This window comes from Falco cherrug, unplaced genomic scaffold (assembly GCF_023634085.1).
Source record: "Falco cherrug isolate bFalChe1 unplaced genomic scaffold, bFalChe1.pri scaffold_35, whole genome shotgun sequence".
NCBI lineage: Eukaryota > Metazoa > Chordata > Aves > Falconiformes > Falconidae > Falco > Falco cherrug.
In genome coordinates this window covers 1,497,205-1,504,833 of record NW_026599480.1, presented here as the reverse complement: position 1 = coordinate 1,504,833, position 7,629 = coordinate 1,497,205, and the positions used below count along the sequence as shown (strand labels likewise).

General features: G+C 51.4%; 1 long non-coding RNA gene across 1 annotated transcript; it reads right to left on the bottom strand.

Annotated features, from left to right (window-relative positions):
• Positions 1-529: 529 nt before the first annotated feature.
• Positions 530-5,902, bottom strand: LOC129735114 (uncharacterized). Its single transcript, XR_008730567.1, has 3 exons — positions 5,775-5,902; positions 4,317-4,514; positions 530-1,689 (listed from the first exon to the last, which is right to left on the bottom strand). It is a non-coding gene; the product is annotated as an uncharacterized LOC129735114 (long non-coding RNA).
• Positions 5,903-7,629: the final 1,727 nt, after the last annotated feature.

Here is a 7,629-nt window from a genome sequence, read left to right as displayed (position 1 = left end):
GGACCCTTTGAGAACACCAGGCACCCAGATAGTGCTGAAGGATGCTTTGTACATAGCGGACCCTCGGAGAGAAGCAGACATGTCCAGTTTTATGCCCTGGGGAAGTGCCCTGACACTGTCCTGCCCCTCGGGTGGCGTAGGATAATTAAAATACAGGAACTTATTAGTAAGCATGGGCTAATTCCTGGCCCACTGTGATGCTAACAGTAGCCCACAAATCTCTCAACTAGTTTTGCTCAGCCTGTATTTATGACAGTTACATTGCTCTATGTTGTGGGGGAAAGCAGGTGACACAGCTTGCCCCCTTGATGCACAGGGCTGTGTTTCAAAGGACTACGACAAGCCCAGAAGAGCACAGCATAGAACAGCTTATACGTAATTGAGTATCACATCACAAAACATACTGCATGCATCTATCCATGAAAATGGGGTTTATGTAGGCACATGCAAAATGGGTCTCCTGCTCAAAACCCAGCAAATCCTGATTTTAAAAAATCATATACTGAAATGTAAGACGACATACCTTTGGGTTTGTTGCTAAATCCCCATGTCGATGTAATTCCTTCACTGCCATCTGAAATCGTTCAGCTTAAGGCACTTTCCACGCCAAGCAAAGAAAGCTCAACTCAGAAGGGAAAGATCCTTCTTGATGGGACGCATCATCTGTGACAACCGGACACCTTCCCGCCCACTGAAACATAGCAGCAGAGTTAAAAGCAGCTTTTAAATTCCAAGTGGAGAGGTGCAAAGTCTGAAAACTACAGGACATTCTCTTCCTAGCACAAAATAATCAACTTTTTCCCACTTCTCTGCAAACCCCAACCCCGGTGTTTTGTGTTTTTCACACTGCAGCACAGAAAGCCAGTACCCACAGCTGCACAAGGACTTCCAGTGCCAGTGTGCAAAGCATCGAGGAGTCTGGGCTCAGTCTTGGCAGTACAGGAGCGATCCACCTCAAACGCACTGCACAGTCTGCACCTGGGGGTATCACAGGTCAATAGTTAATCACTGCTTTTCCTCCCAGTAACAATAAGGAGAGAAAAAAAGAAAATCTCCTTACATCCATGGCTCTTCTTTACAGGCTAGAGGTTTATGGAAGTGATGACCCATTTCACCCAACATTCAAGACACCTTCTGAACAATTTTCAGAACTGTCCCCAAACCCCCAGATCTTACACAACAATCAGTCCAAAGAAAGTACAGAGGTCTCTGCGCTACTGGACACATGCAGGAACACTTGTGTTTACTGGACACCTTTGTAAAGGGAAAAGGCATTACACCAGCGTACCAGATCCTTGCCCAAAAGACTTTTCAAACCACCTGTTTGTTGACGCAGTCACTGCACTTCAACCCTTCCACCCACGACAACATCCTCTCAGGGGGCAGACTTGCCTGCTCTTGATCACAGAATCAGTCAGCAGAGCTCATATTGAACCAAGCTAAAAACTGGGCCCAGCCTCTACGTTCACGGTTGGGATACACGGCTCCTATCACAGGGCTCACATGGCAGTCCCACCTGGCTTACGTATCTGAAGTTGCATTTCCCACGGGTCAAATATTCCTCTTCACATCTGCCTTGAAACTGAGGGCTCATGGTCAGCGAGAGAAGGGAGTTCCTTGCCTCCTGTGCAGTCAGGTCACGTTCCCCTGCTAAAGGCAGCCTGCTCAGGCCTCCCATTTGTGTACAATCTGTTAAAAGAGTAAAATCAAGTCTGAAGGTTATTCATTTGCTTCCTTAAACATTCTACCATTTGCAGCATTCGGCCCCCAGAAGATGACTTCTGACATAGCAACTTCAACCAAGCAACTGGCAGTTCAACAGAATCACCAACAGCCAGGTCTGTACCCTTGGGGAGACACTTTCAAAGCTCTTTGGAGGATCGCACTGGATCTGTGTGCTTTAGACCCCACTGCGTGGATTTACTGTTTTACTGGCAAAGGTTTTATGTACCACACGTGAACATCTTCAAAACACCTGCTGTAATGGTCTCATGCGTAAACAGACACAATGATCCTCTAATATCACACACGAAGAACTCAATGGATGCCCCTACCAAGGCAGTGGTTCCCTTCTGTAGCCACTGAACAAGCAAAAGGATGGATCAGAACGACATTATCAAGCTCTGAAGCAAAATTTCTGTCCTCCTTTAGCTGTAATTTAGAGCTTCATTGAGTGCTGAAGAGTGTCAGCCTGACAGCTCTGAAGCAGGAAGCGCTTGATCCTCTGTGCCAGAACCACACCGGCACTGGCCACACAAGCTGCCTGCGTACTCGCAGGGTCAGGGTCAGGGTCCGGGTCCGGGTCAGGGTCTGTACTGCCCTGCCACCGCAACACAGAAGTGAGGAAAGTGAAATGGAGATAGAAGTGTTCATTTTCCACGTAGTTGATGCTGGCAGCTTCTTGCCTCCAGCATTCCTGCACCTCAGGAGCCTGGGAAATGACAACAAATGAGAAAGTTCCTAAAAATAATTTGCCTAACACACCACAGCGTAGCACTTCCATATGCCCACACCACACTTCTGGCTCCCAGCTGCTCTCCTGTGCTTCCCTTTAGCTACCTGGGAGGCACCTTTTCCATCTCCTCAGATCTCAGAACACCCAACTCATGGCTCTAACATTCTTCCCCTTCCTCTCAACATCTTCCTGGTGGTCTCCGCTTTCTGCCCTCCAGATTAGGGCCTTATCATAACAGGACAAGGATAGCACTGGGGGTTTTTTCTGTAAGGAAGCCAAATACTTAAAACTCTTAATTAAAATATAAATTTTAAAGAGGAAGGGAAAAGCCAAAATGACAGCCAAGTGGAAGTTTCATTTGGTGCTCAAACCACCTGAACACTTCTGCTGCAGCTGCAGCCGAGAGCTGGCCCTTAGATGCCTGATCAGGATAAAGCCCCAAATCCTGCCACTAAGGTTTCAAATGACAAAATAACATCATCTAAGGGAAGGCAAAATGGATAAACACAAACATCGCCGTATGTTTACAGGGCCTTCACAGCACAGTGGTTCTCTGATGGCACCCAGAACTTAGCAGTATGAAGAATTACAAAGGTCAAGTGCTCTCTATAAGCGATGCACCCTTAAATCAACACTAGTGACAAAAGAGCCAAGCACTTGACTTGCAGAACGGCAGACGATTCCTGACTTTCTCCACAGCTTCTACTACTGATGAAGCTTACAACCACCTCACCATTTGGGAACAACATCCGTTGCTAGTGTTGCTCTGGTTGGAAACTCAGCAGGCTGGCACGTTCCTTCCTTCAGAGCCAGAAGGAATTTGTCGTTACAGGAATTCTCATGCCACTGAACCGGCAGCAAGGTACACAAGCCTCTTAATCCCTTTTTATACTTCTGCGCTTGTGCCATATAACCATTCTCCACTCTCCATCTCACCACCTCTCCAAGCAGAAAAGTCCCATCTGCCACACACTTGTCACAAACTACGTAGGATATGACACAGGTTTCAAATACACCGGAAAGTATCAAATCAGACACTTTAAAACATAAAAGAAAACTAAAAAAAGGTGGCAGTGGGAAATTATTTTCTACCTTGACTGTTAGGTTCACAAGCTGCTAGTAGTTAACATTAATGGCGCACTATTTCAAGGTCGCTGCTAGTAGTTAACATTAATGGCGCACTATTTCAAGGTCGTGATGGCAACCTGCAATGTGTGGGTATCAGCGAGAGAACTGCTGCCTTGCACCAGTTCAGGTGCTCCACCTATACCTTGTCACAGATTTGAATTTTTTGTTTGCTTGTTTTAAATGCTTATCAGGGTAGGATTTGCCTACCAAGACCAGATTTTAAGTGAAGTTACATTAAGCTGCTCTTGCTTTAAGTACAGCAAGATAGCTCCACTGCTACATTCAGCCACAAGAACGTAAACACCTCCAGCTTCATAGACACCCATACATTATTTTTGTAAGGAACAAATGACTAAACATGGAACAACACTATGGAAAAAGCAAAAGAATGCACACAATCAGCATTTCCCTATTTGGACCAAAACCCAAACATCTCTAACAGCAGATAAGTCTGAATTAAAAATCAACCACATCCAGATCCCAAACGGGGTAGGGGTTATTGTATGCCACAGACCTGGACTTGACTGTTGAAGGAAATCACGCGCTACGGAAAATTTGAGGTGGTTCTGCGGAAGGTTAACTACAGCCTTGGCAACTTCCTTGGGACATGAAAGGTACGTGCGCTACAGTACCACCCGCAATAAAGGAAACCAGTCTCGCAGTTTGAGTTCAATACCACATCCGCAAACCAAATGAGGCTGCTACGTTTGAGGAACACTGATGGAAACCTCACCTGCCATCCCAAAGTTATGCTACGGCATTTCTTCCCTTTTTGCCACTTTCCTCAGCCTTGGTACATCTTTTGCAGAATCTGAAGCAAGGGCCCATAGCTTCTTCCTGTTTCTAACAGTGAATGTCTGGGTTTCACACGTTGGTTTCTTGTGCGGCGCCAATAAGACCCAACACTCGCCTTCAGAAATGCATCCGTACACTAGGCAAGAAAAGGAAAATTACCAGTCACGACATTGTACTGCCCACAGGGCAACAGAGTGCCCCACTCGTAAGAGGATTTAAGGCCGTAAATAACCCTCAAATATCTTCATGAACAAGCACAGTTTAATCATGTGCTTTTAATCTGACTACCGACACAATCTAACAAGAAGACACATTAAGGGAAGCAGAGCTGTAGTTAAAAAAGTGGGGCTTCTCTTTCCTCTCCTGAGGGTTTACCATCCAGAGCTGGCTGAAGTTCTGAACCTGCAAACCGCTCCCCCATGCTTGTATGCTCGCTCTGGGAAACAAAGACGGCTGTTTGAATTCTTTTGCAGGTACAATCTTTCTTTACTTTTGAGTTGGAATGAAATGAAAAGCTGCCATCAGTCCCACTTACGGCACAGAGACACCCCTATGTTCCACGCACACGCCTGCCCAGAAACGCATGCAGAGGGAAGCCATCCCTTGGGTATCAAACACAGAAACAGCACTGAAAACCTTGACTTCTGAGAGTCCCTGCAGCGTTCTCCCAGGCCAATACACAGCATGCTTGTGGCAGGATCACCACTGCGTGTGCGTCACTTGCTTTCATTTCCATCTTCATCTCTAACCTGGCACTTGCCACCTCCAGAATGCAGCATGCATAAAAGCAATTCCGTTTACTACAAGCACAGCACCGTGTGAACCTTCTGCATGAAGCCCGGTATTTAAAGGAATTGCTATAAAGAATAAAAATCTGCCGGCACCACTGACACACAGACACGCTGTGTTTTCTGAAGAGGGCCGATACATGAAACCTGCAAACTAAGGACTGCGACAAACTAAGCTCGCTCCTTGCCCCTCTTCTTTTGCCCTCAGGCTGGTGCAGGAGCTCCTTTCACCAGAGCAGGCACACCACAGACACAGCCTCACCGAGGGGAAGGGTGGGGAGGGGATAAGGGCAGAGGGGGAAAGGAAAGACCCACAGAAGCAGCTTTGCTGCCCACTGCCAAAGTCACAAGCCGCTCACGGATCCTGTCCCCTCGCCCTGCCTCTGCTGGTCTGTGCCTCCGTCCCCCTTCCCGCCCCTCCGCTCCTCTCCCTAGCCCTCTCTCCTGCTGCTGATCCTGCATCCCTTGCGGCACCCCCCTGCCCCTCTGTCTCTGTCCCGCTGCATCCCTCTGCCCGCTCCTCGTCAGTCCCTGTCCTTTCTCCATCCCTGCCCAGCCCCCCCCCGCTCTCCCTGCCCCTCTCCGGCCACCCCTCCGCCTTGACCCACCTCTCCCTGCCGCTCAGTGCCTCCCTTCCCCTCGTCTCTGCCCACGGGGGCTCCGGGGCCGGGGCCTGTGCTCGGGCAGTCCCGGGAAGGGGCCATGGCGCCTACAGGGCCCGGGCTGGGGGCTGGTGTCCTCCCAGGGCCTGACTGCTGGGCAGGGATGTCCCATGGCCTGCTGGGAGAAGGCGTGCCCCGGGGCATGCTGGGAGCTGTAGGCCCGGGGCCGCCCCATGGCCAGGTTGTTCCCGGGGCATGCTGGGAGCTGTAGGCCCGGGGCCACCCCATGGCCAGGCTGTTCCCAGGGCATGCTGGGAGCTGTAGGCCCGGGGCCACCTTATGGCCAGGCTGTTCCCAGGGCATGCTGGGAGCTGTAGGCCTGGCACCACCCCATGGCCAGGCTGTTCCCAGAGCATGCTGGGAGCTGTAGGCCTGGCACCACCCCATGGCCAGGCTGTTCCCGGGGCATGCTGGGAGCTGCCACTGCCCACCCTCAGCCTCCTGGCAGCCATGTTGGGCTGGGCAGGCACAGCCTGTGCTGGGGCTGTGGCCCGGCTGAGGGGACCTGTGGCCGGCCATGGGGTGAGGGATGCCCCTTGGGCTGGCACAGGGGTGTCTGCTGCCTGCTGGCTGCCCGGGGGTTCTGTGGGGAGGTTCCAGCCCCCCGCTGTGCCAGGCCCCGGGGCAGCTGGAGTCAGGGTTGGCCGGGGCAGCCCTGGGGGGGAGCTGAGAGCTAAGGAGGGAAAGAGGCGCCGGCAGGTGCCCCGGGCACGGGCACCGGGCACCCCGACTTGCAGAGCCCCCTGGAGCCGCCCCGGCGTCTGTAGGTCCTGCAGGAATAGGGCTAGCGTGTTTTTCTGCTGACTCTGACAGGGCTCTGGCTACACCTGTCCTGCTGAGGGACTGGGAACATGCAGCTGCCTGGGAGAGTCACCAGCCAGAGTATGAGTGCTCAAGCCTTGTTTCCCTTGCTGGAAAACACTTCATTTTTAAATACAGCCTCTCAGCGGCGAGATCCAGGCAGTCGGGATTGCTTCCTGTAGGGAGCAGCCTGGTGACTGGAGGCTGCTGCCTTCAGTGGCAGAGCTGGACGCTTCTCCTCGCTGACAGGATTAAGTTATAAAGAATCACTCGGAGAGGCTGCAGCTAAAGCAGTGCACTCAGCCAGAGCCAAAATGCTCCATGGCACCACCCATACACAGCTCCACCAGAGAAGGTGCCAGGAAGGACTTCTGTTTGTGGTTCTCACTTCAAGTTGTTTACAGGCCTGGCTGCAGGCGATGGATACGCAGCCTCCCAGCGGGGTGCCAGGGCTGACGGGCTGGGAGACGGCATGGGTAGGTGATGGCTTTATACTTGGAGAGCTGCCCGCTCAAAGCCCAAATGTGAGCGAGGGCTCTCTTGCAGATGGGGGAGTATAGACCCTCTTCACAACTTCCTCACATGCTCTCACCCATAATTTCAATACAATGGGTGTGGGGAGCATGTCTGACTGGCCTGTCAGAAACCCCATGCCTCAGCCCAGACTACAGCCCACAACTTGCAAGTTCCTGCTTTTGTTGTTGTTAAGACCGAGGCAATTGTGCTACTGCTCTGTGTTTATTTTTGTGCTGTTCTTCAGCAATACATGGTTGACCACTGAAGCCTGGTGGCTGTGCTGAACTGGTAGGGGGCCAGTTCCCTGGTACTCTGTGGCAGATGGTCCAGTTTTCCAGGCATGGATGATGGGTGCTGGTGCCGGGTCTGGCTCTCAGTACATGCTGGGATGTGCAGGACGGCTGTCTGAGCGCAAGGGTCAGCTGCTGCTGTTGGCCTGTTTTCTCGCAGCGAGGCGCCTGTGGAGAGAGGAGGCTGCTGAGAC